The sequence below is a fragment of the Antechinus flavipes genome, chromosome 2 (genome assembly GCF_016432865.1).
Source record: "Antechinus flavipes isolate AdamAnt ecotype Samford, QLD, Australia chromosome 2, AdamAnt_v2, whole genome shotgun sequence".
Lineage (NCBI taxonomy): Eukaryota > Metazoa > Chordata > Mammalia > Dasyuromorphia > Dasyuridae > Antechinus > Antechinus flavipes.
In genome coordinates this window covers 44,811,579-44,831,565 of record NC_067399.1, presented here as the reverse complement: position 1 = coordinate 44,831,565, position 19,987 = coordinate 44,811,579, and the positions used below count along the sequence as shown (strand labels likewise).

At 38.6% G+C, this 19,987-nt stretch overlaps 1 long non-coding RNA gene across 1 annotated transcript; it reads right to left on the bottom strand.

Annotated features, from left to right (window-relative positions):
- Positions 1-12,580: 12,580 nt before the first annotated feature.
- LOC127552359 (uncharacterized) lies at positions 12,581-14,050 on the bottom strand. Its single transcript, XR_007951340.1, has 2 exons — positions 13,964-14,050; positions 12,581-12,789 (listed from the first exon to the last, which is right to left on the bottom strand). It is a non-coding gene; the product is annotated as an uncharacterized LOC127552359 (long non-coding RNA).
- Positions 14,051-19,987: the final 5,937 nt, after the last annotated feature.

Below are 19,987 nucleotides of genomic sequence, written 5' to 3'. Positions count from 1 at the left end.
TCAATTCTAATTTTTAGTGTACTATTTTCTTCAGCTACTTTTTTTAGCTCTTTTTGCAACTGGCCAATTCAATTTTTTTATTCATTGCATTCTTTTTTCATTTTTTCCATTCCTTCTTGAAATGATTTCATTTCCCCATTTTTCTTCTAACTCTCTTTTAAGATCCTTTATGCAATCTTCAAAGAAAGCCTTGTGAAATGGAGACCAGCTCATGTCTCTCTTTGGGACTTCTTCTGGAGTTGCTTTACCTTTAGGAACCTCAGGATTTGAGGTCTGGTCTTCTCTCTCTCCATAAAAGCTGTCTATGGTGAGAGTTCTTTTTTGTTTTTTATTTATTTATTTTTTTAAGGCTTAAGGTCTATTCAATGTAGAGTGACAGCTGCTTTAATTTGCTCTGGGGAAATTCTGCTGATTGATTTCCAGTGCTGGGTAATGGCAGCTAGGTCCATTCAGTGGTTTACAATTTGCTTTTAACAGCAAATCTACCAAACCACCTGCTTGCAACCAGGACAGAGTGGACCTAAGAGGTTCACAGAAGATTCCCAGGTCCCTGGAAGGTACAGTGCTCTGACTCCCAGCCCCAGCTTTTTGCCCCGGGCAAAAGTGCTGTGATCTGGCAGTTCGGCAGACTATCCTACTGCCTATTTGAAACAGATGTGTTCTGAAGTTCTTCCAAGGCAACTTCTTCTAGAAATGTGTTGTACTCCAAATAAATATTTGTGGATTCTTTGACTTCAAAGCCAGTTTAGAACAAAACCTGCTGTTGGTTTGAGAGGTTAGAAGAGGTCCCAGAGAGTCATATCTGCTCTCCACCATCTTGTATATTTCTTTAAAAAAAAAAAAAAAAAAAAAAAAAGTTTTTATTGATGTCTTTAAAAAAAAATACAACCATAATTTCTTCTAGTAGCCCTCTTTCTTTTCCCTCCTCCCAGAGAGCCATACCATATAACAAACACTATTTTTTGAAGAAAAAAGAAAAGAAAAAAATCAGCATAATTGATCAATACATTAATAGAAACTGGGGGCAGGTAGGTGGCTCAGTAGATAGAGGATCAATGCTGGAGTTCAAATTTGACTTCAAATACAAACTAGCTGTGTGACTTTGATTAAGTCACTCCCAATTGCCTCAAAATATTTTTTTTTAAAAAATAAAGTTTGAAAAGTTTGAAAACACATACAATGTAGAATATTTGTAGACCTACCTCTGAGAAGCAGTGAGGTGGAATTATCTTCTCAAATCTCTCCTTTTGAGTCATATTTGTTCTTTATAATGTTGTAACATTCATTTTTTATTTGTTTTAGTGGTTATTCTTTTTTTTTTTTTGTGGTTATTCTTTCAATTTATATTATTATAGTCATTACGCAGATTAGTTTCTTGATTTTGCTTACTTTACTTTGCATGATTACATGTAAATCTTTTCAGGCTTCTCTATATCCAAAATTTCTTACAGTTATATTCCATTTCATTAATAAATCACAATTAGCTTAGCCAATCCCAAATTAATTAATTGTTTTTAATTCTTTGCTATCATAAAAAGTATTGCTATAAATGTTTTGGTGTCCATGAGAAGTTTCTTTCTTTTTTTTTTTTTTAAATTATAAGCTTTTTATTGACAGAACATATGCATGGGTAATTTTTGCAACATTGTCCCTTGCACTCACTTCTGTTCCAACTTTTCCCTTCCCTCCCTCCACCCCCTTCCCTAGATGGTAGGCAATCTCATACATGTTAAACATGTTGAAGTATATCCTAGATACAATATATGTGTGCAGAACCATACTGTTCTCTTATTGCACAAGAAGAATTGGATTCAGAAAGTAAAAATAACCCGGGAAGAAAAACAAAAATGCAAGTAGTCCTCATTCATTTCTCAGTGTTCCTCCACTTCTAACAGGGTGTTACTTACCCTGTAGGAGTACAGACTCCTACAGAATCTGTAGCTGATTCTGTCCATCATTGATCAATTGGAACTGAATTGGATCTTCTCTTTGTCGAAGATATCCACTTCCATCAGAATACATCCTCATACAGTATTGTTGCTGAAGTATATAATGGTCTCCTGGTTCTGCTCATTTCACTTAGCATCAATTCATGAAAGTCTCTCCAAGCCTCCATGAGAAGTTTCTTTATGAATGACTAAGTAATATCAGCTTCTCTGATGACCTGAGTAATGAAATCATTAGCTCAGTAATGAAATCTTGGGATCAAAGAATATATACAGTTACTAAACTGTATATATGTATTTGCATAGTTCTAAATTGCTTTCTGAAATGGTTGTTCTGATTCACAGCTGTATCAACAAAGAACTAGGGTGCCTATATTCCCATAAGTCCTCCAAGACTATTTTGTCATCTTTACAATTTGTAGAGTTTGAGATGAAACCCCAGAGTTGTTTTGACTTGTATTTATCTTGTTATTAGTATTTTGAGAAGATTCTTTCATATGATTATTAATAATGTATGATTCTTCTTTTGAAAATTTTTTGCTCTTATTCTTTGACCAGTTATGCATAGGGGAATAGCTTTTTTTCATTGTGTGTGTGTGTGTGTGTGTGCACATCTTCATAAGCATATTAATTGTATATCTTGTATGCCAAACTTAAGAGAAATTGATGCAATTTTTCCCCCCATTTTACTATTTCCCTTCTTATCCTAAGTGTATTATTTTTGTCTGTGCAGGAGCATTTCAGTTTTTTGTAATCAAGGTTATCTATTTTATCTTCTGTTATTACTTCTATTGTATATTTGTTTAAGAGTACATCTCCTATTCATATCTATGGTTGGGTAGATATATGATCTGTTTCTCTTCCAATTTTTACAGTATAAGCTTTAATATTAAGTCACATGCTTTTATAATGTATTGTGGAATGTGGTCTAAGTTGCGTGTCTAAGTCTAATTTCTGCAAGACTGCTTTTCAGTTTTTCTAGCAGATTTTCTTTTTTAAAATCAAATATGGAGTTTATTTCTAATTATTTATGTTTTCTGGTTTATCAAACACAATGAATTGTATTGTTTCTGGTTTTCCCTTATCTATTCCATTGATTTCTCTCTCTAATTTTTAACCAATACCAAATGGCTTTCTTGATTGTTGCTTTAAAATATAGTTTGAAATATGAAAATGCTATTTTCCTTTTATCCCTACCTCTTTTCATTATTCAAATTTTAAAAAAATTAATTTTATGATTTTATCAAATACTATAAAGAATCAGTTGATTTTTATTGGTATAATGTTATTAATTAATTTTTGTAGTATTATCATTTTTCTTATATTGGCACAATCCAGCCATAATCAATAAATATTCCTCCAGTTATTTAAATTGTTCTTTATTTCTTTTGGGAAAATTTTGTAATTGAATCTATAGAAATATTTTATATGCTTTGGTAAATTGATCCAGACATTTTGCGCATTTTGTAAAGTATTTGGAATAAGATTTGCCTTTATGTTATTGCACTTTTTTGTTATTAATATTCTCTATATTTCCTTAAAAATCTAAGTTGGTTAGTGAGTTCTCTGTGCTTTCACATTAATATATCTACAGGCAAATCCCATTTTTCCTTCTCATTGTAATAGTTTGACTTTGTGGCTTAAGAATTTCATTATTTGAATGTTATGGAATATTATTGTTCTGTAAGAAATGACCAGCAGGATGAATACAGAGAGGCTTGGAGAGACCTACATGAACTGATGCTAAGTGAAATGAGCAGAACCAGGAGATCATTATACACTTCGACAACGATATTGTATGAGGACATATTTTGATGGAAGTGGATTTCTTTGACAAAGAGACCTGAGTTTCAATTGATAAATGACGGACAAAAGCAGCTACACCCAAAGAAAGAACACTGGGAAACGAATGTGAACTATCTGCATTTTTGTTTTTCTTCCCGGATTATTTATACCTTCTGAATCCAATTCTCCCTACGCAACAAGAGAACTGTTCGGTTCTGCAAACATATATTGTATCTAGGATATACTGCAACATATCCAACATATAAAGGACTGCTTGCCATCTAGGGGAGGGGGTGGAGGGAGGGAGGGGAAAAAAAAAATCGGAACAGAAATGAGTGTAAATATAATGTAATTATTAAATAAAAAAATTTAATTAAAAAAAAAAAAACCTAAAAAAAAAAAAAAAAAAAAAAAGAATTTCATTATTGCCATACTTCTTGGGCTAACTTTCCCTGAAAAGTTTTAATCTGAGGGATCCTACCTTTCTTCCCTCGGAACCCTTTGGAATCTACCCTTCTAAAATCTAGATTTCAGACTTTCTTTCTCTATCACAAACTCTAGGACAGAATAGTTACTTACCCTTAGCATACTCCTAATTTCCTCCCCATCCCTCAGTTCCTTCTGATAATCAGATCCAGAAAAGGTTCTTCCCTTATTGGTTCCTCTGCTTTTTGGAAGATGAAGTCATCACTAAGTCACAGTTAAGAAGTTTTGGGCTAGTTTGCTTCTGCCAGAGAGAGATTCTCAACTGATATCTAAAAAAGTGAAGTTACTCAGCACTACTATATCATGCTTTTGTGTCAGATTATGTGGTCTCCTTTCCTGAAACCCACGTTTCCTCTTTCTGCTGGGGTAATCTGTAGTATACTCCAGCTACAAAATCACTGCTGTTTCTTCCTCGATTGACCTTCACCCAAATTCTCTCTGTCATGCTTCCTCCCTTTTTGGTTCCTGGATTTCCTCACACGAATATCTCTTTTTAATATACAGTGCTACTTTACCCCAAATCCTTCCTCTTTTTTCTTTTTTAAAATTCTGAACTTACCCAACATTAAATAATTTCATATCCAAAGTATAATAGAAAAAGAGGATTGTATCTTAAACTGTAAATCTGCATTAAATAAAACCAGCTTTTTTTTTTTTTTAAGGTATCATATCTGCCTGTGTTTCCTAATGACCTTAAACTAGTTTTTAAAATCCTTCATGACTTGCCTCCCCTCACATCTTTCCAGTCTTCTTAAAACTAACTCATCTCCACAAATTGTACAATCCATGACACTAGAAACTTGGCTGCTCCTTACAGAAAACACTCCATCTCCTAGCTCTATGCATTTTTATTGGCTTTCTGGAATGCCTGGAATTCTCTCTGTGGCTTCTCTGACTTTCTTAAAGTCTCAGCTAAAATCTCACCTTCTGTAAAAAGCATTTCCTAGTGCTTAACACTGGTGCCTTTTTTTCTAATGTCATTTCCAATTTATCCTTTGATCTTGTAACGGTATCTGATATATAACTTGTATACTTGTAGCTATATCTTGTATATATCTTATATGAATGTATATATATATATATATATATATATATATATATATATATATGCTTGCACATATATATGTACATACATATATGTACATACATATGTATATATTTATATATATGTATTTCCTTCTATACATTGAATTTATCTCCTTACTTTTAGGAGGCAGGTAGTATATTTCATGAACAATCCTTTGGAATTGTTGTTGGTCATTGCATTGACCATTATTGTTATTGTACAAATTATTCTGTGTCTGTTCCCTTTCACTATCAGAGTATTCAAATCTTCTCAGGTTTCTCTGAAATTGTTCTTATCATCATTATAAAAAAATATTACAATGGTATTCTATCACATTAATATACTGCAACTTTGTCAACTATTTCCCCATAGGCATCTCTCTCAAGTTCTAATTCTTTGCCATGACAAACATAGCTGAAAGATGCTATCCAGTTTCAGTAGAGAAGGCTCAGACACAGGGCTGCAGGTTTGTTAGAGTTCAAATGTTGGAGTTCTTGTTCTTCTCAATGCACAGCCGATTTAGAGGCTTAGAGCCCTTCGGATGTCTCCAAATCCAAAAGTTCTGTCCTTCAGCCTCTGCCTCTGCTTTCTTCTGCCTCCAACCAACACAGAGATGGAATGTCTCTCTTGACTCCTTCTGGGGAGCCCAGCCACCAACTACAGTGGTGTGAGATGAAGATGAATCTGGTTGTCCACTGAACTCTCCACTCGTAGCTTTATTCTCTGAAAACCCTTCGTCTGCCACCAGAGTCGCTCCTCTCGAGTCCAACTGAACTTTCTTCTGCGACCAGCCAGCCAAGAGGAAATAATGTATTCTGCCATAGAGCCCTCATCGCTGGCCTTTTATCTGACTCTTCTGAGAGAATGGGATTATGGGTTTTCTCCCATAGTGCTCTCTGGCCCAACGAGCTTCAAGGGAGGTGTGAACTCATTGAACTCCAATGAGTAAAGGTGTGAACACAAGCCTTGTATTAATTAGTTCTACTTAGTACCTTGTTTCAGGTTCTGCCCAAAACATCTTCTTGTAAGATTAGATCAACTCTAGTTAGCAGTTAGTAAGGATTCCAACATCTCCCCCTTTCTTTTGTTTTAAAACATAGGGGGTTTCTGAGGGGGTACACATAAATCCATCAATATGGGCCAGAACTTTGTAACAGATATACATGGTATACATAAATCCATCAATATGGGAGGCATTATACATAATTTACATAAGCACATAGCAATATAACACAGGCTAGTAGTAATGTAACAAATAACATGAATCATCCTGAAAATTTACACATGTCCATAAGTCCTAGAAACAGTCCAATAGGATTCCATTGTCCATTAGTTCATGTGCCAGGAATCTAATAATTCTTGTAAGCTCTGAAGTACTGCAAAAGGTCTCATCAACAATTTTTCATCTTAAGGAATCCAATGATTCTCGCTGGTTTTTCAAGAACTAAAACAGTTTCATCTTGTGTTAGGAAATCCAATGATTCCTGAAGATTTTAAAAGTCTTTTTAACAGTCTCTTTGTCAGCTATGCTCTTTCATTGGTGAGCACAATCAGCAACAGAACCACCCGATATTTCTTGGGTCTTCTCCTTCATTTCACAGGTCTGCTCTATCTCTCTGCGATGGACAAGGCGAATGCGGCTCGTCGGCACCCATCTGATTCCTTCTCCACATGTAGAGATGCAAGCAAATCCTCTCCCCCAAGCAGTTAGCCTATCTGGTCCCTTCCATTCACCACTTTCTGGATCTCTCCATATCACCTGGCGATTATCTAAAGATAGTGGAGCTGCTCGCACTGGACACTGCTCTTCTGGTGGGTTATAAAACCTGTCTGCTGGAGCCAGTGCATCTTTATCAAAGATTAAAAAATTAATGGTATAGAGAACTAAATTTAGAAGTTCTCTAGGGTTACCCGTGGCTCCCTCTTTCTTTTGTTTTTGGAGGAGTGTCTTAATGTCTCTGTTTCTTCTTTCTACTATTGCTTGACCTTGAGGATTGAAGGGTATGCCAGTAGTGTGTAAAATCTTATACTGTGCACAAAAGTGTTCAAAATGTTTGGAGGTATATGCTGGTCCATTATCCGTTTTTATTTCTTGTGGCACACCCATAATTGCGAATGCTTGAATGAGGAATTCAGTGACCACTCGGGCTGTCTCTTTTGCTGCTGGTATGGCAAAAGTGAATCCTGAAAAGGTGTCTACCACAACATGGATAAAAGACAGACGACCAAAAGATTTATAATGGGTCACATCCATTTGCCAGATTTCACTGGGTCTCAAACCACGAGGGTTCTTCCCTGGAGGCAGTGTAGGAGCGTGGAAGGGAAGGCAAGCTGTACAGCTTTTCACTATGCTCCTAGCTTCTTCTTTTGTTATCCCAAACTGTAAGCGCAAAGCTCAAGCAGCCTGATGGTATTTAGAATGGGATTCCTGGGCCTCCTGAAATAAAGGCGTACTGGCCAACATAGTTAAAAGGCTATCTGCCTTTGAATTTCCATCAAAAATAGGACCTGGAAGTCCACTATGTGAGTGGACATGCAGGATATAAATCTTTCCTGGATGCTTTCTCACTTGCTCTTGAAGTTCCTTAAAGAGCTGATATATATTAGAAGCTGCAAATTTTATTTGGGCTGTGGCAATTCTTTGTACCACACCTACTGAATAGGCTGAATCAGATATTATATTTATGTTGCCTGGGTAATAAGTGAGAGCTAGCATGATTGCATATAATTCGTTCTGCTGAGTGGACTGAAAAGGAGTTCTGACTATTCTCTTTATAGTTAAGTCATGAGAGTATACAGCACAAATATTGTGTTTGGCTGCGTCTGTAAAAATAGTTGGTCCTTCAAGAGGAACCTTAGAAACCTTCTCCTCAAAAATCCATTGCCAATTATGCAGTAGTCTGGTTATCTTTAATGGAGATCCATGTGCAAAATTTGGAGCCATGGCCAATAAAATTTGCCACTCTGGGATGGTTTCACAGCATACATTAATTTGTGCATTTGTATAAAAGGTGTATATCTTGTCAGGTCTTGTCCCAGATAATTGTACTGCTCGCTTAATGGCCTTTAAGAGAATCCTAGCCACAAGCATTGGGTAAGGCGTAAGGCTTTGTTCTGGTTGTGCTGGGAGGTTCACCCACTCTATCACACTGTCTCCTTGATGAAGGACTGCTGTGGGTACTTCTTTCATAGCAAAACTGGTATTTCCAAAGGTTTTTGAGTTACTCTTTCAACTACATTGGATAAAGCCAGTTCAACTTCTCTCAAGGCCTCTTGAGCTTCTTTTGTAAGCCGGCGTGGTGAATTTAAAGCAGTGTCTCCCCTTAAAATGTCATATAGGGGTTGCAATTGATTGGTAGTTAAACCTAATACTGGACGCATCCATTGGATATCTCCTATTAATTTTTGGAAATCATTTAAGGTGTTCAACCTCTCTGTTCTTAAAGACAGTTTTTGTAGTGTAAGTGCCTTAGGATATATTTCATATCCTAAATATTGAAAAGGAGCATGCCTTTGAATTTTTTCTGTAGCGATATGAAGTTTGTAGTATCTTAGTGTTTCTATGATTTTTTGTAGACATGCTTCTAGCATTTGTTCCTCAGGTGCACATCCCAATATATCATTCATATAATGTAATAGCATAACTTTTGGAAATGCTTTTCTTATTGGAGCAAGAGCAGCAGCAACATACATTTGACACATAGTGGGACTATTCTTCATTCCCTGTGGCAAAACTGTCTATTCATATCTTTTATAAGGCTCAGCTAAGTTAATGCTGGGCACTGAAAAGGCAAATCTCTTCATATCCTCCTCATCCAGAGGAATGGAATAGAAACAATCCTTGATGTCTATAACCCAAAGAGGCCATTCTCTAGGAAGCTGAGTAGGAGATGGAAGTCCAGGCTGAAGAGTTCCCATAGTTTCCATCTGTTCGTTCACTTTTCTTAAATCAGTGAGCATCCTCCATTTTCCCGATTTCTTTTTTACAACGAACACTGGTGAATTCCAAGGACTTAGAGAAGGTTGTAAATGCCCTTGTTCAAGCTGCTCCTGTACTATATCTAATAAGGCCTGAATTTTATCGCTACTTAAGGGCCACTGTTCTATCCACACTGGTGTATCAGTTTTCCATTGGATAGGAACAGGTGAAAGTGTTGGCAGGCCTTCAATAGCAGCCCTGCTTAAAAAACCGAAGTACTCATTTTTAACCCCAATTGTTGTAAAACGTCTCTTCCCCACAGATTGATGGGGATTTTTTCAACTATAAAAGGAATAAAAACTCCTGTTTTGCCTTCAAAAGTCCATCTCATAGGGGCAGCACTAACTTCAGCTGCTATTGATCCTCCTACTCCAGACATATAGGTATCTGCTTTAATCTTTGGCCAGTGACTGGGCCAACTGGCACCTCTAATAACTGTACGATCCGCACCTGTGTCTACCAATCCTTCCAATGGTAGGCCATTTATATAGATAGTGAGCATAGGTCGGTCAGCCGTTACTGCTGCTGTCCAGTATATTCCTGGATTTTGTGGTCTGGAGTCAGAACCTGGGTGACTATCACGAGGCTGCTTATTAGGATTCTGTATGAGTAAACCTGATGCTACTACGTCTCCTGGGTCACACATTGTCTACCTGTATTAGTGACTGGGATATTATCTACACATTTCCCAGTTTCCCACATCAGTGTGTGGATGGACACTGTTTTGTACATACAAGGAGGTGAAATGGTCAAGCCTACTGTGCCTGGAGGTAGGGGATCCATAGGCTGGAGAGGAACAGATTTCACCTCTCCAGGGGGTATCTCAGTTGTCCCAGCTGCATACAGCTCTATTCTCCCCAATTGTAATTCCTTTCTCCCATCAGTTGCTTGATGGCTGGTTGACTGTGTAATCCCCTTCTCCCATCATATGGCTTTCTGGCTGATTGGTCATGTCTGGGTACTGGACTTCTAGGTACTCTCTGGGTGTAGCATCGGCTGCCATCATACCCCAAGTATTTTTTGCCTTGGGCCCTGGGGCTGGGCCCCTCATCCCGTTTCCCTGAATCTGTCTGCATTCTGAGGCCCAATGGAAGCCTCTGTTGCATTTTGGACATGGGGTTTGGGGTCTTGTTCTCCCACTTTGTTTTCCCATTCTATCTCTATACCAACATTGAGCTTTCAGATGTCCTACTTTTCCACACTGAAAGCATCTACGAGTCTCTCTGGAAGTCCCTTGCCAAGAGGGACTCTGTCTTCTCATGTTTGGATTTTGGGAAGTCTGCATCATAGCCTGGCTATAAAAGGCACCTGTGCCCACTGTGGCACAGCGTCTTATGAGCTCCTCTAAAGGAGCATCCTTGCGCAGTCCTAGTATAATTCTTCTGCAAACCTCATTAGCATTTTCCTTAGCAAGTTGCCTTATCAAAATGTCTGTTATTGCATTTTCTCCATTTGTTCTTGTGATAGCTGTCTGCAAGCGTCCCACAAAGTCAGCAAAGGGTTCATTTGGCCCTTGTGTTATTTTTGTGAAGGCCCCCTCCTTGTCGTCTTTATTGTGAAGAGAAGCCCACGCTTTGATAGCATTATCAGCAATTTGCTGATATGCTGCTACAGAATAACCAATTTGTGCTGCGACATCTGCATAAGGACCTGTACCTGTTAGTAGGTCACAGGTGATTGCAGTATGAACTCCACTTTGACTATTTTGTTGGGCTTGTATCCTACAGAGCTCACTATATTCAGAAAGCCACAAGTAGTTCTGTCCAGGTTCTAGGCATATCCTTGCTATAGATTTCCAGTCATTAGGGGTCAAGATTTCAAAAGACAAATTTTGTAATAGCATCTTAACATAAGCTGATGTAGCCCCATAAAGAGTGCAAGCTTTTTTCAGGTCTTTGAGGATTTCTATATCAAAAGGTGAGTATCTTCTACTTTCTTGACCTGAAGAATTAAACTGTTGAATTACAGGAAAAATGTGGTGTTGGAATTCTGATACATTTTTCCCTTCTTTTCTGGCCTTAATTAGTCCCTTTTGCAATCTACTCATAGGAGCAGCTGGATGCTGAGGGGGAGGTGCTAGATGCTGGGGGGGAGGTGCTGTTGCTGTCACTGCCCCCCCCACTACCCCTCCTTCCTCCATCCCGGAGGGTGGAGTTGATGAAGGAGAGTCAATTACCTGCTCCTCAGGTGGGGCTGAGGCTGCCTCAGATTCACCCCACCCTTGAGCCTCACTTAAATCTCCATGCCCTGTGGGGATATGGCCAGTAATCTGTTCTTTGTCTTCCTCCTTTATCTCAGGCTTACCCCTTTGGCTATTCCTAGAGTTTTTTCCTTTTCTCCTAGAATAAGTACGGTATTTTAAGGCCATCTGTATGGTATTGTATAAAAAGAATACTTCAATGGAAACTGAATGAGGACGTTTTCATTGTAATATGCGGAGAGCTGTTGACCAACCAATGCCCAGTTTTTTAGAGAGATTTGCTCTTCCTCTAAGAGCCAAGGGGAGGTGCGTTTTAATGTAGCCAGAAGTCTAGCTGCCTGTCCCCAAGTTACAAGTAGCCCTTGATCTTCTATCAGCTTAAGCAGGCTTTCTATAGCACCACTCCTGGGTGGGGCTGGGGTTGGGGGGGTTGGGGGGGGGATGGAGAATCTTTACCTAGGATCTGTCCCATTTCAGCCAAAAAAGGTTGTACTCACTCAGTTCCTGGTCACTGGAGACTTCTTCAGTGAAAGTAGGGTCCTTGGTTCCCATGCTTGGGCGCAAATGTTGGAGTTCTTGTTCTTCTCAATGCACAGCCGATTTAGAGGCTTAGAGCCCTTTGGATGTCTCCAAATCCAAAGGTTCTGTCCTTCAGCCTCTGCCTCTGCTTTCTTCTGCCTCCAATCAACACAGAGATGGAATGTCACTCTTGACTCCTTCTGGGGAGCCCAGCCACCAACTACAGTGGTGTGAGATGAAGATGAATCTGGTTGTCCACTGAACTCTCACTCGTAGCTTTATCCTCTGAAAACCCTTCGTCTGCCACCAGAGTCGCTCCTCTAGAGTCCAACTGAACTTTCTTCTGCGACCAGCCAGCCAAGAGGAAATAATGTATTCTGCCATAGAGCCCTCATCGCTGGCCTTTTATCTGACTCTTCTGAGAGAATGGGATTATGGGTTTTCTCCCATAGTGCTCTCTGGCCCAAGAGCTTCAAGGGAGGTGTGGACTCATTGAACTCCAATGAGTAAAGGTGTGAACACAAGCCTTGTATTAATTAGTTCTACTTAGTACCTTGTTTTGTAATGCCGGAGAAACTGAGGCAGGAGAGAGATTAGAGAGTTTTTAATATTTTATTAATGGGAGAGTAAGATTGACTGGACAGGACTCTCGTCTCAGATTATCCAGTCAGACAGAGATAAGTATACTGGGACCAAGGAATCCATATTGGTCCCAGGGCTGGAGGACCCAAAGAATCCAGCGTCCAGCATACAGCTGCCAGATGCCATTCTCCAGCAATGAATGGAGGAACCCCAACTTCTTAAATACCTTTTTGGAGACAAAGAAGAGAAAGGGAGGGAAGGTTTTTTTATCAGGGAGGGGAAGCCATAAAACCTAAAAATTCCAGAGACAAAGAAGTAAAGATATCATGGGTTGGTCTTGGAATATTCTAAAGGAATATTGTAAATCCATAAAAGAGTCAGGAGAGCTACTCTTTTATCTTGCTAATTCATAACCCGAGAGCGAATAATCCTTAGTTTTACTGGGTCAGAGACAGAACAGTTAAGGAAACTGAGACAGGGAAACTGAGTCAGGACAGTTAAAGAAAACTGTGGCATAACAGTTTCAGGTTCTGCCCAAAACATCTTCTTGTAAGATTAGATCAACTCTAATTAGTTAGCACTTAGTAAGGATTCCAACACAGGTTGAAGCATATTTTCTTTTCCTTCCTTCCTCACTTCCTTCCTTCCTTTCTTCCTTCTTTCCTTTCTTCCTTCCTTCCTTCCTTCCTTCCTTCCTTCCTTCCTTCCTTCCTTCTCTCATATACTCTTCTGAAAATGGCTAGTGTGGAAATTTGTTTAGCATGACTATACTATACATATTTGTGATGAGTTTTACTTTTTTAACGGTTGGGGGAAGGGGTAGAGATAGAATTTGGAACAGAAAATAAAATAAAATTTAATTAAAAAAATAAAAGGGTATTGCTGTCCAGGGTCATGGATCTCATGGCTTTCATCTCATTCAGTTTCATTTCATTCAGTGTGAAGTTAGAATTGCCTCCTACTCCTTTTATGAAATATCCTACTTCTTGTTTTTTCTTTGTTTTTCAAAAAGGACCAATGGCATCACAGAGTGAATTGGATTTCAGTGAGGCAAAGCTGCCCAAAGACATCCAGCCTCTTTCTTTCAGTTATCAAAGTCCAGTGGCAGGATAAATTAAGTCAGGATGCTGGCGATGGCCCCAATTCAGTGGATGACTCTCACTCTCTGATGGCTGACCAAGCTCTAAACTCTCCTCAGGGCCTGCTTCAGCTGCCCTTTCTTGAGGTGCTAATTAATCCCATTTAACAAGTTAGCTAATACTAGTTTGAGTATTATGCCAGCAAACATTTTTTTCATTTTAATAGTAAACCTATTGAACACGGATAAACCTCTAAGACCTTACATGAAGGATTTTTAAGGGAATTCTAGGTATGCCCAAATGGCTATGGGGGGGAGGTACCTTTTTTGCTCAGAAAGCTGGTTCTAGTGAACTCTTGAGAAGCTGGTATGAAGGTGCATAAGCAGCATATAGGTGTGAACTTGTGCCTATAGAAGGTGTGAAGGAACAAAATAAATCACACATGGATCTGGAGTCTGTTAGGGGCAGAACTGAAGATATCCAAAAAAAAAAAAAAAAGAAAGAAAGAAAGAAAGAAAGAAAGAAAGAAAGAAAGAAATAAAGCATCCTTAAAAGAGCTTACATTTTATTTGGGGATCACAGATCACACAGTTTTAATCCAGCAGAGATTTTAGAACTCATCAAGTGCAATTTATTTGTTTTAGAAATGAAGATATTTAGGCCCAAACAGGAGGAATGCTCATGAACACTTAGGGACTAGACTCTGATTTGGATTCTTTGATTCCAAACACAGGGAACATCTTCCTAACGCCACACTGAAATGTCTTTTGCTGGGAATCTAATGTTATTCCTGCTCTCCTTCCTCAGGCTGGAGTACAGCACATGATTGGATTTATAGAGGATGTGAAGACAAAGTGACCTCAGGAAGAAATGTGCTTTCATGAGCCCCAATGAGCCCCATTGGGAACGCTGCCTGTGACCACGAGAGTGCTGGAGATTTTGTCATCACTGATTTCGTCCTTCTCTCACTCACCTTCTGAGGAGCAGCCTATCAGTGTCTGCAGAGGATGAAAATCTTTAATCTGGAATGGAAGTGATGTACCCCATAGCATTACTGGTTTCCATGAGAGTTTCGGTGGTTTTATTATGAACAGGAGGAAGGAGAAGAAAATATGCTTCATCCTGCAGCCCTGCAGTCTGAGCCTTCTCTACCTGGAGCTGGATAGCATGTTCTAGCTATGTTTGCCATGGCAAAGAATTAGAACTTGAGGGGGGATGCCCATCAAGTGGAAATAGCTGACAGTATGGTTTTGGACAAGTCAAAGCACCTCTTTGGGCCTGTTCCTCATCTGTAAAGTGACAGAATTGGATTTGATGACCTCAGAGGCCCTTTTAGTTCTAAATTCTAGGATCTGATGAAAATGAAAGAAGAGAATTATTTTTCTCATATTGCTAGACTAGGTTATAGGGTTTTTTCTCCTTTATATCTTTTTTTTACGTCAAATTATTATAAACTTTAATTTTAAACAACATAATTAGATTTACTTTCTCACTATTTACATTTGACTAAATGAACTTCAATATATAAAGAGTTCCTAACTTATCCCTTTGCCCCTCTTCCTGCTGTTTTGAGGTATTTAACAATACCTGATCAATGTCCAGAAGGAAGAGCCCTGGCTTTCTATGGGCAGAAAATTGGGTAAAAGAGAGAAAGGGGAGAAGGGTTTATAATTCGCTAAAAGATTAGAGACTAGTCTGCCATTGGTGTATTTCTTTCTATTTGCTAATGGGATGAAACAGCTCAGCTACTTCAAAATGCTTACTTGTTAGTGTCATTTTGGTGCTTCAGTCAGTCAGATGCCCTTCATAGGATGTACTTTATCTATTTCAGGTACTTCACTGTGATATATAGACACCATCTCCAGCCCAGGTTTCTAATAAGTATGGAAGATACTGGTGGAAGGAAAAGTTGCTAGGTGATGGTTTCAGATTCTTGGGTCATTAAAGGAAGATACCTTCATTGGAGATCAGATTTCTTAGAAAACAAAGTAAGCTGGAATCCGGTTGGAAAAACTGACAGAGAAAACTTGGAGGAAGAGATGCAGAAGTGGAGCACATTCTGTTTAGCACTTGGCTGAAGAAAATTCTGTGCTGAAATTCATAAGCAGGGAATGATAGGACTATGCAAGACAAACATTTTTTCCTAACGAGTAGCTGCGGATTTTTAGTGGGTGTGGAAAAGATGAAGAGGGAATGTTTTGAGATACATACTGTAATTTAAATACCCTCAGAAGTAGTTATAACTTTCAATAAAGCATTACTGACCCTACAACTTGAACCCTCCCAGATGTAGAGTATCTGCTGAGGACATTATTCTCTAAGATAGAAATTTTATAACCTGACTGGTCTTTGGCCAGACTCCTATTAGACCAGGTCCTACAAACTCATGGTACCCCTGAAATGATTTCCAGGGCAGTAGCTCCTGTGCATCATTGCTGGTATGGCCCTGGGCAACATATCAAGATCGAGATTGATCTCAGAATCTTCTCACCTTTTATTTTACTCTTTCTGTTTTCTCAGCAACTAGGGGACTTAGTAGATAGAGCACTGGGACTGGGATCAGGAAGGTCTGAGTTCAAATCTGGCCTCAGATACCAGTTGTTAACCCTGGACAAGTCACTTAGCCTATTTTTGCCTTAATCCACTGGAGAAGGAAAAGGCAAACCACTCCTGGATCTTGGCCAAACAGTAGGCTCCACCGTTCATGAAGAGTTGAACACGATCAAATTGACTGAACAATAAAACCTTCTGGTAGCCAGGAATCCAAAGTCTTTTTACTGCCGTGACTGTTGTCCAGATCGCCCTCACTGTAACATAGATTCTAATCTTGTCTACCTCAAGTGTGCTGTGTTCTAAAGTTGCCTTTCCCCATTCCAAGCAAACACTCATGTTCCTTTGGTTAAGCCTTAGGAAAAACACAAACCAATTAGATAATTAAAGTGAATCTCCCTTGAAACCCCAAACCCTAGCAATCCAAAATCTTGTGCTAAAAGCATTTGTGATATTCACTTACCACTTAATAATGCTTGTGGCCTGCCATAGCCAATGGACAAGTTATCCACTCCAATTTGACTGCAGCCGACATGGGTACTGGGCAGTATGTTCAATTTAGAGGCAAGAAAACCTAGCTTTATATCCATCCTTCTTGTGGCCTTGGACATTTCACTTTATGACCGTGGACAAATCCTTTAATCTGTCAAGCCATAGGTAACTCCCTAAAACTAAACTCATTCTTTGTTTACTTTTTAGTTAGGGTTTGTTTTGGCTTTGCACCTCCAGAGCTTAGCACCATATCTAGCAGTTAGTGGACAATTAATAAATGCTTGGTGAATGAATCAATGAATGGATGGAATGGATCTGACATATTATTTCTACAATGACTGGTTCAGGCAGTTTCAATTAACAGCAACATTAACATTTTTCTTTTTTACTATTATTAAAATGTAAGAGTAGCCATAGGCTCATTATCTTAGGAGCTGGGGATGCTATTAGAGAATTGAATGGCTAGCAATTTGTGAACGCATATATTTTAATGACAGAGTCTGGAGGCCATGCCAGAAGAATGCCAAGTCAGCACAGGAGGCATGACTTCTTTGATTACTCTGTGTTGACAGATTTACCATTTGTGCCAGAGAGACAAGCACCAACAAAAACCCACTTATTAGCACCAGTATTTCTAGTTAGGGTGATACGGACTTAAAAGGTCTTAACCAGAGGCTTCAAATGCTGAAGAACAAGGTCCTAGGGTCTGAATTCTATCAATCAATCTACTGGCATCTATTTAGTGTTTACCATGTGCCAGGACATCCACTGAAGTTTGCTTATGCAAAATTTGCCTATGCAGGTTTTGGGACGGTTAGTGCAGGGGACTCATCTTCCTGAGTTCAAATCTGGCCTCAGACACTCACTAGCTGGGTGACCCTGGGCAAGTCCCTTAGCTCCATTTGCTTCAATTTTCCCATCCGTCAAATGAGCAGAAGGAAATGCAAACAAAACAAAACAAAACAAAACTCAAATGGGATCAATGAAGAGTCTGACATGTCTGAGAATGACTGAACGGCAGTGATAAAATGTGCCAGGAGCCATGGGAGGTGCTGAGAAAAAAGACAAAAAGGAAACCATCCCTGTCCTTAGAGAGCTTCCTTATAGGATTGTAAACTTAGCTGAGAAGCATAGGGAAACAGAAGCCTTCTCTCTGCCAATAGCTTCCTGAGAGAAGCCTCTGTGCTCCTGTTTCCACAGTGGTAAAATGAAGGGGTTGGACTAATCTCCAAGGTCCTTTCCAGGTTATTATTCATGTAATGAAGCCTTTCATAGCATCCCATTTATTATATTAAGCTACTTTTCCTCTGACACATTTTTTCTCTTATTTGGTTGCTCTTAATCTCTACAGGATTCTTCTTTGCTTCAGTTTAGCTAACTTTTAGATTGTAATGAGAACAAAATAAGGGAAGGTTGAAGAAACAATATGACCAGATTTTTAAAAATTAATGTAATGTTTTGTTTTGCAGAGACTTATTTCCTACTTTATGGATACAGAATTTCCATATTTATGTCCAAAATGGTTTCCATTCATTTCTTTAAAAAACTGGTTTGGCTTCAAAAGTTTTATTATTGAGTAGTTCTCTAGTGAGACATATAAGATAATAAAGAAGATACAAAATTGAACTGAAAAGGCCCAACTTTTGTCCAATAAAACTTCTTAACCACACCTGCATTTACTAATATTTTTCTTCAAGCTGAATTTTGTGAGGCACAGAGAAAAGGAGATCTGATTATTTGATTGAAAAACGGTGAATGATTCAGAAGTCTTGAACTGATTGTGACCGGCTCTCATATCAGTTTTATTCTTCAGTAATGAAGAAATAATGATTCTCTTTTCTGTCTTTGTCTCTCTCCCTTCTTCTCTCCAAAACTAGCCATATGCATGCGATATTTGGATATTCTTGGTGAGGAGTTTGCAGCATTTGACTGTTTTCTGGGGCACTGAGAGGTTCCATTCTTTGCTTAGGGTCCCAGGGCCAGCATTATCAGAAACAGGATTTGATCCAGGTTTTCTTCCCTCTGAAGTCAGTACTCTTTCTTCTGTGGGTCAAGCTGCTTTACATTCTAGATTCTCCCTGTCATTCGTACTTTAATCAGTTATAGTCTATGACATCCTGTGAAACTTTTACACAGAAGGCATTAACATAAGAAACCAATGTTATAGCACGGAAGATATCTGTAATTCCCAAGAGGACTTTTCTTTAAAGTTACTGCCAGGCATTATGAAGCATCCTAAATGGAGCTCTGGCAGTCCTTTTCAAAGCTTCCTGAATGCGGGAAGAACTTTGGTCTTTGGCCTCCATATCAAAGTTACATTGTAGGAATATTCAGTAATGCTTCTTAGAGGAAGGAGGCTAGGTTTTAGTTTTCATGGAGAGTCTTCAGAATTGCGGATTAAAATGTTAAACCCTTATTTTTACCTTCTTTCTAAATCTGATCTTTCTTGTGCAATAAGATAACTGTACAAATATGTATATATATGTATGTAATAATATATATATTTTGTATTTAACATACACTTTAACATATTTAACATGTATGGGACTACCTGCCATCTAGGGGAGGAAGGGAGAGAAGGAGGGGAAAGTTGAAACAGAAATTTTTGCAAGGGTCAATGTTGAAAAATTACCCATGCATATGTTTTGTATCTAAAAAAGCTATAATAAATTAAAAAAAAATTAAGCCCTTTCTATCAGCCTGTGATAAGTTATGATTTTGCTACAAAAGAACTGTAAAAATCCTTATTCTGTGTACTTTATGTAAACAATGAAGAGGAAGCAATTTTCTTTTGCAGTATAGATTGATTTATAGATTTGGGTGATTCCATTTGTAACAAAATAACTGAGTGGAGCTTCTGGCTTTATCCTTCTCACTGTGACAGTGGACAGGTCTCAGATCCCCTTCTATTTCCTCGGACTTTTCCTTCCTAAGTTGAATTCCATGGCAGACTCTAGTGAGGGGAGAGTCTCCCCTGGGAAAGATACTGACTGGATTTCTTTCTATAAGGAGAGCCTTTCTCCATCTGTCATGTCATGTCCCTTCATAACTTCAGTGGCAGATATTAGTGGAGTCATTCAAAAGCCCAAATGTGATCTCTCATCTGCCCTTTAGAGCTAAAATTCACAATTAGATGAAAGATCATCTATTCCCGTGAGGCCTTTTCTTATTGCTCTGGTTTCCTTTACTCTAATGAGTTGGCACTAAACACCATCTTTGAATTCCTTGTATGTTTGCATATCTTGTCAGCTCAAGATAATGTTAGACTTCAGAGGCAGGATAGTGTAGTAGTAACAATTCTTG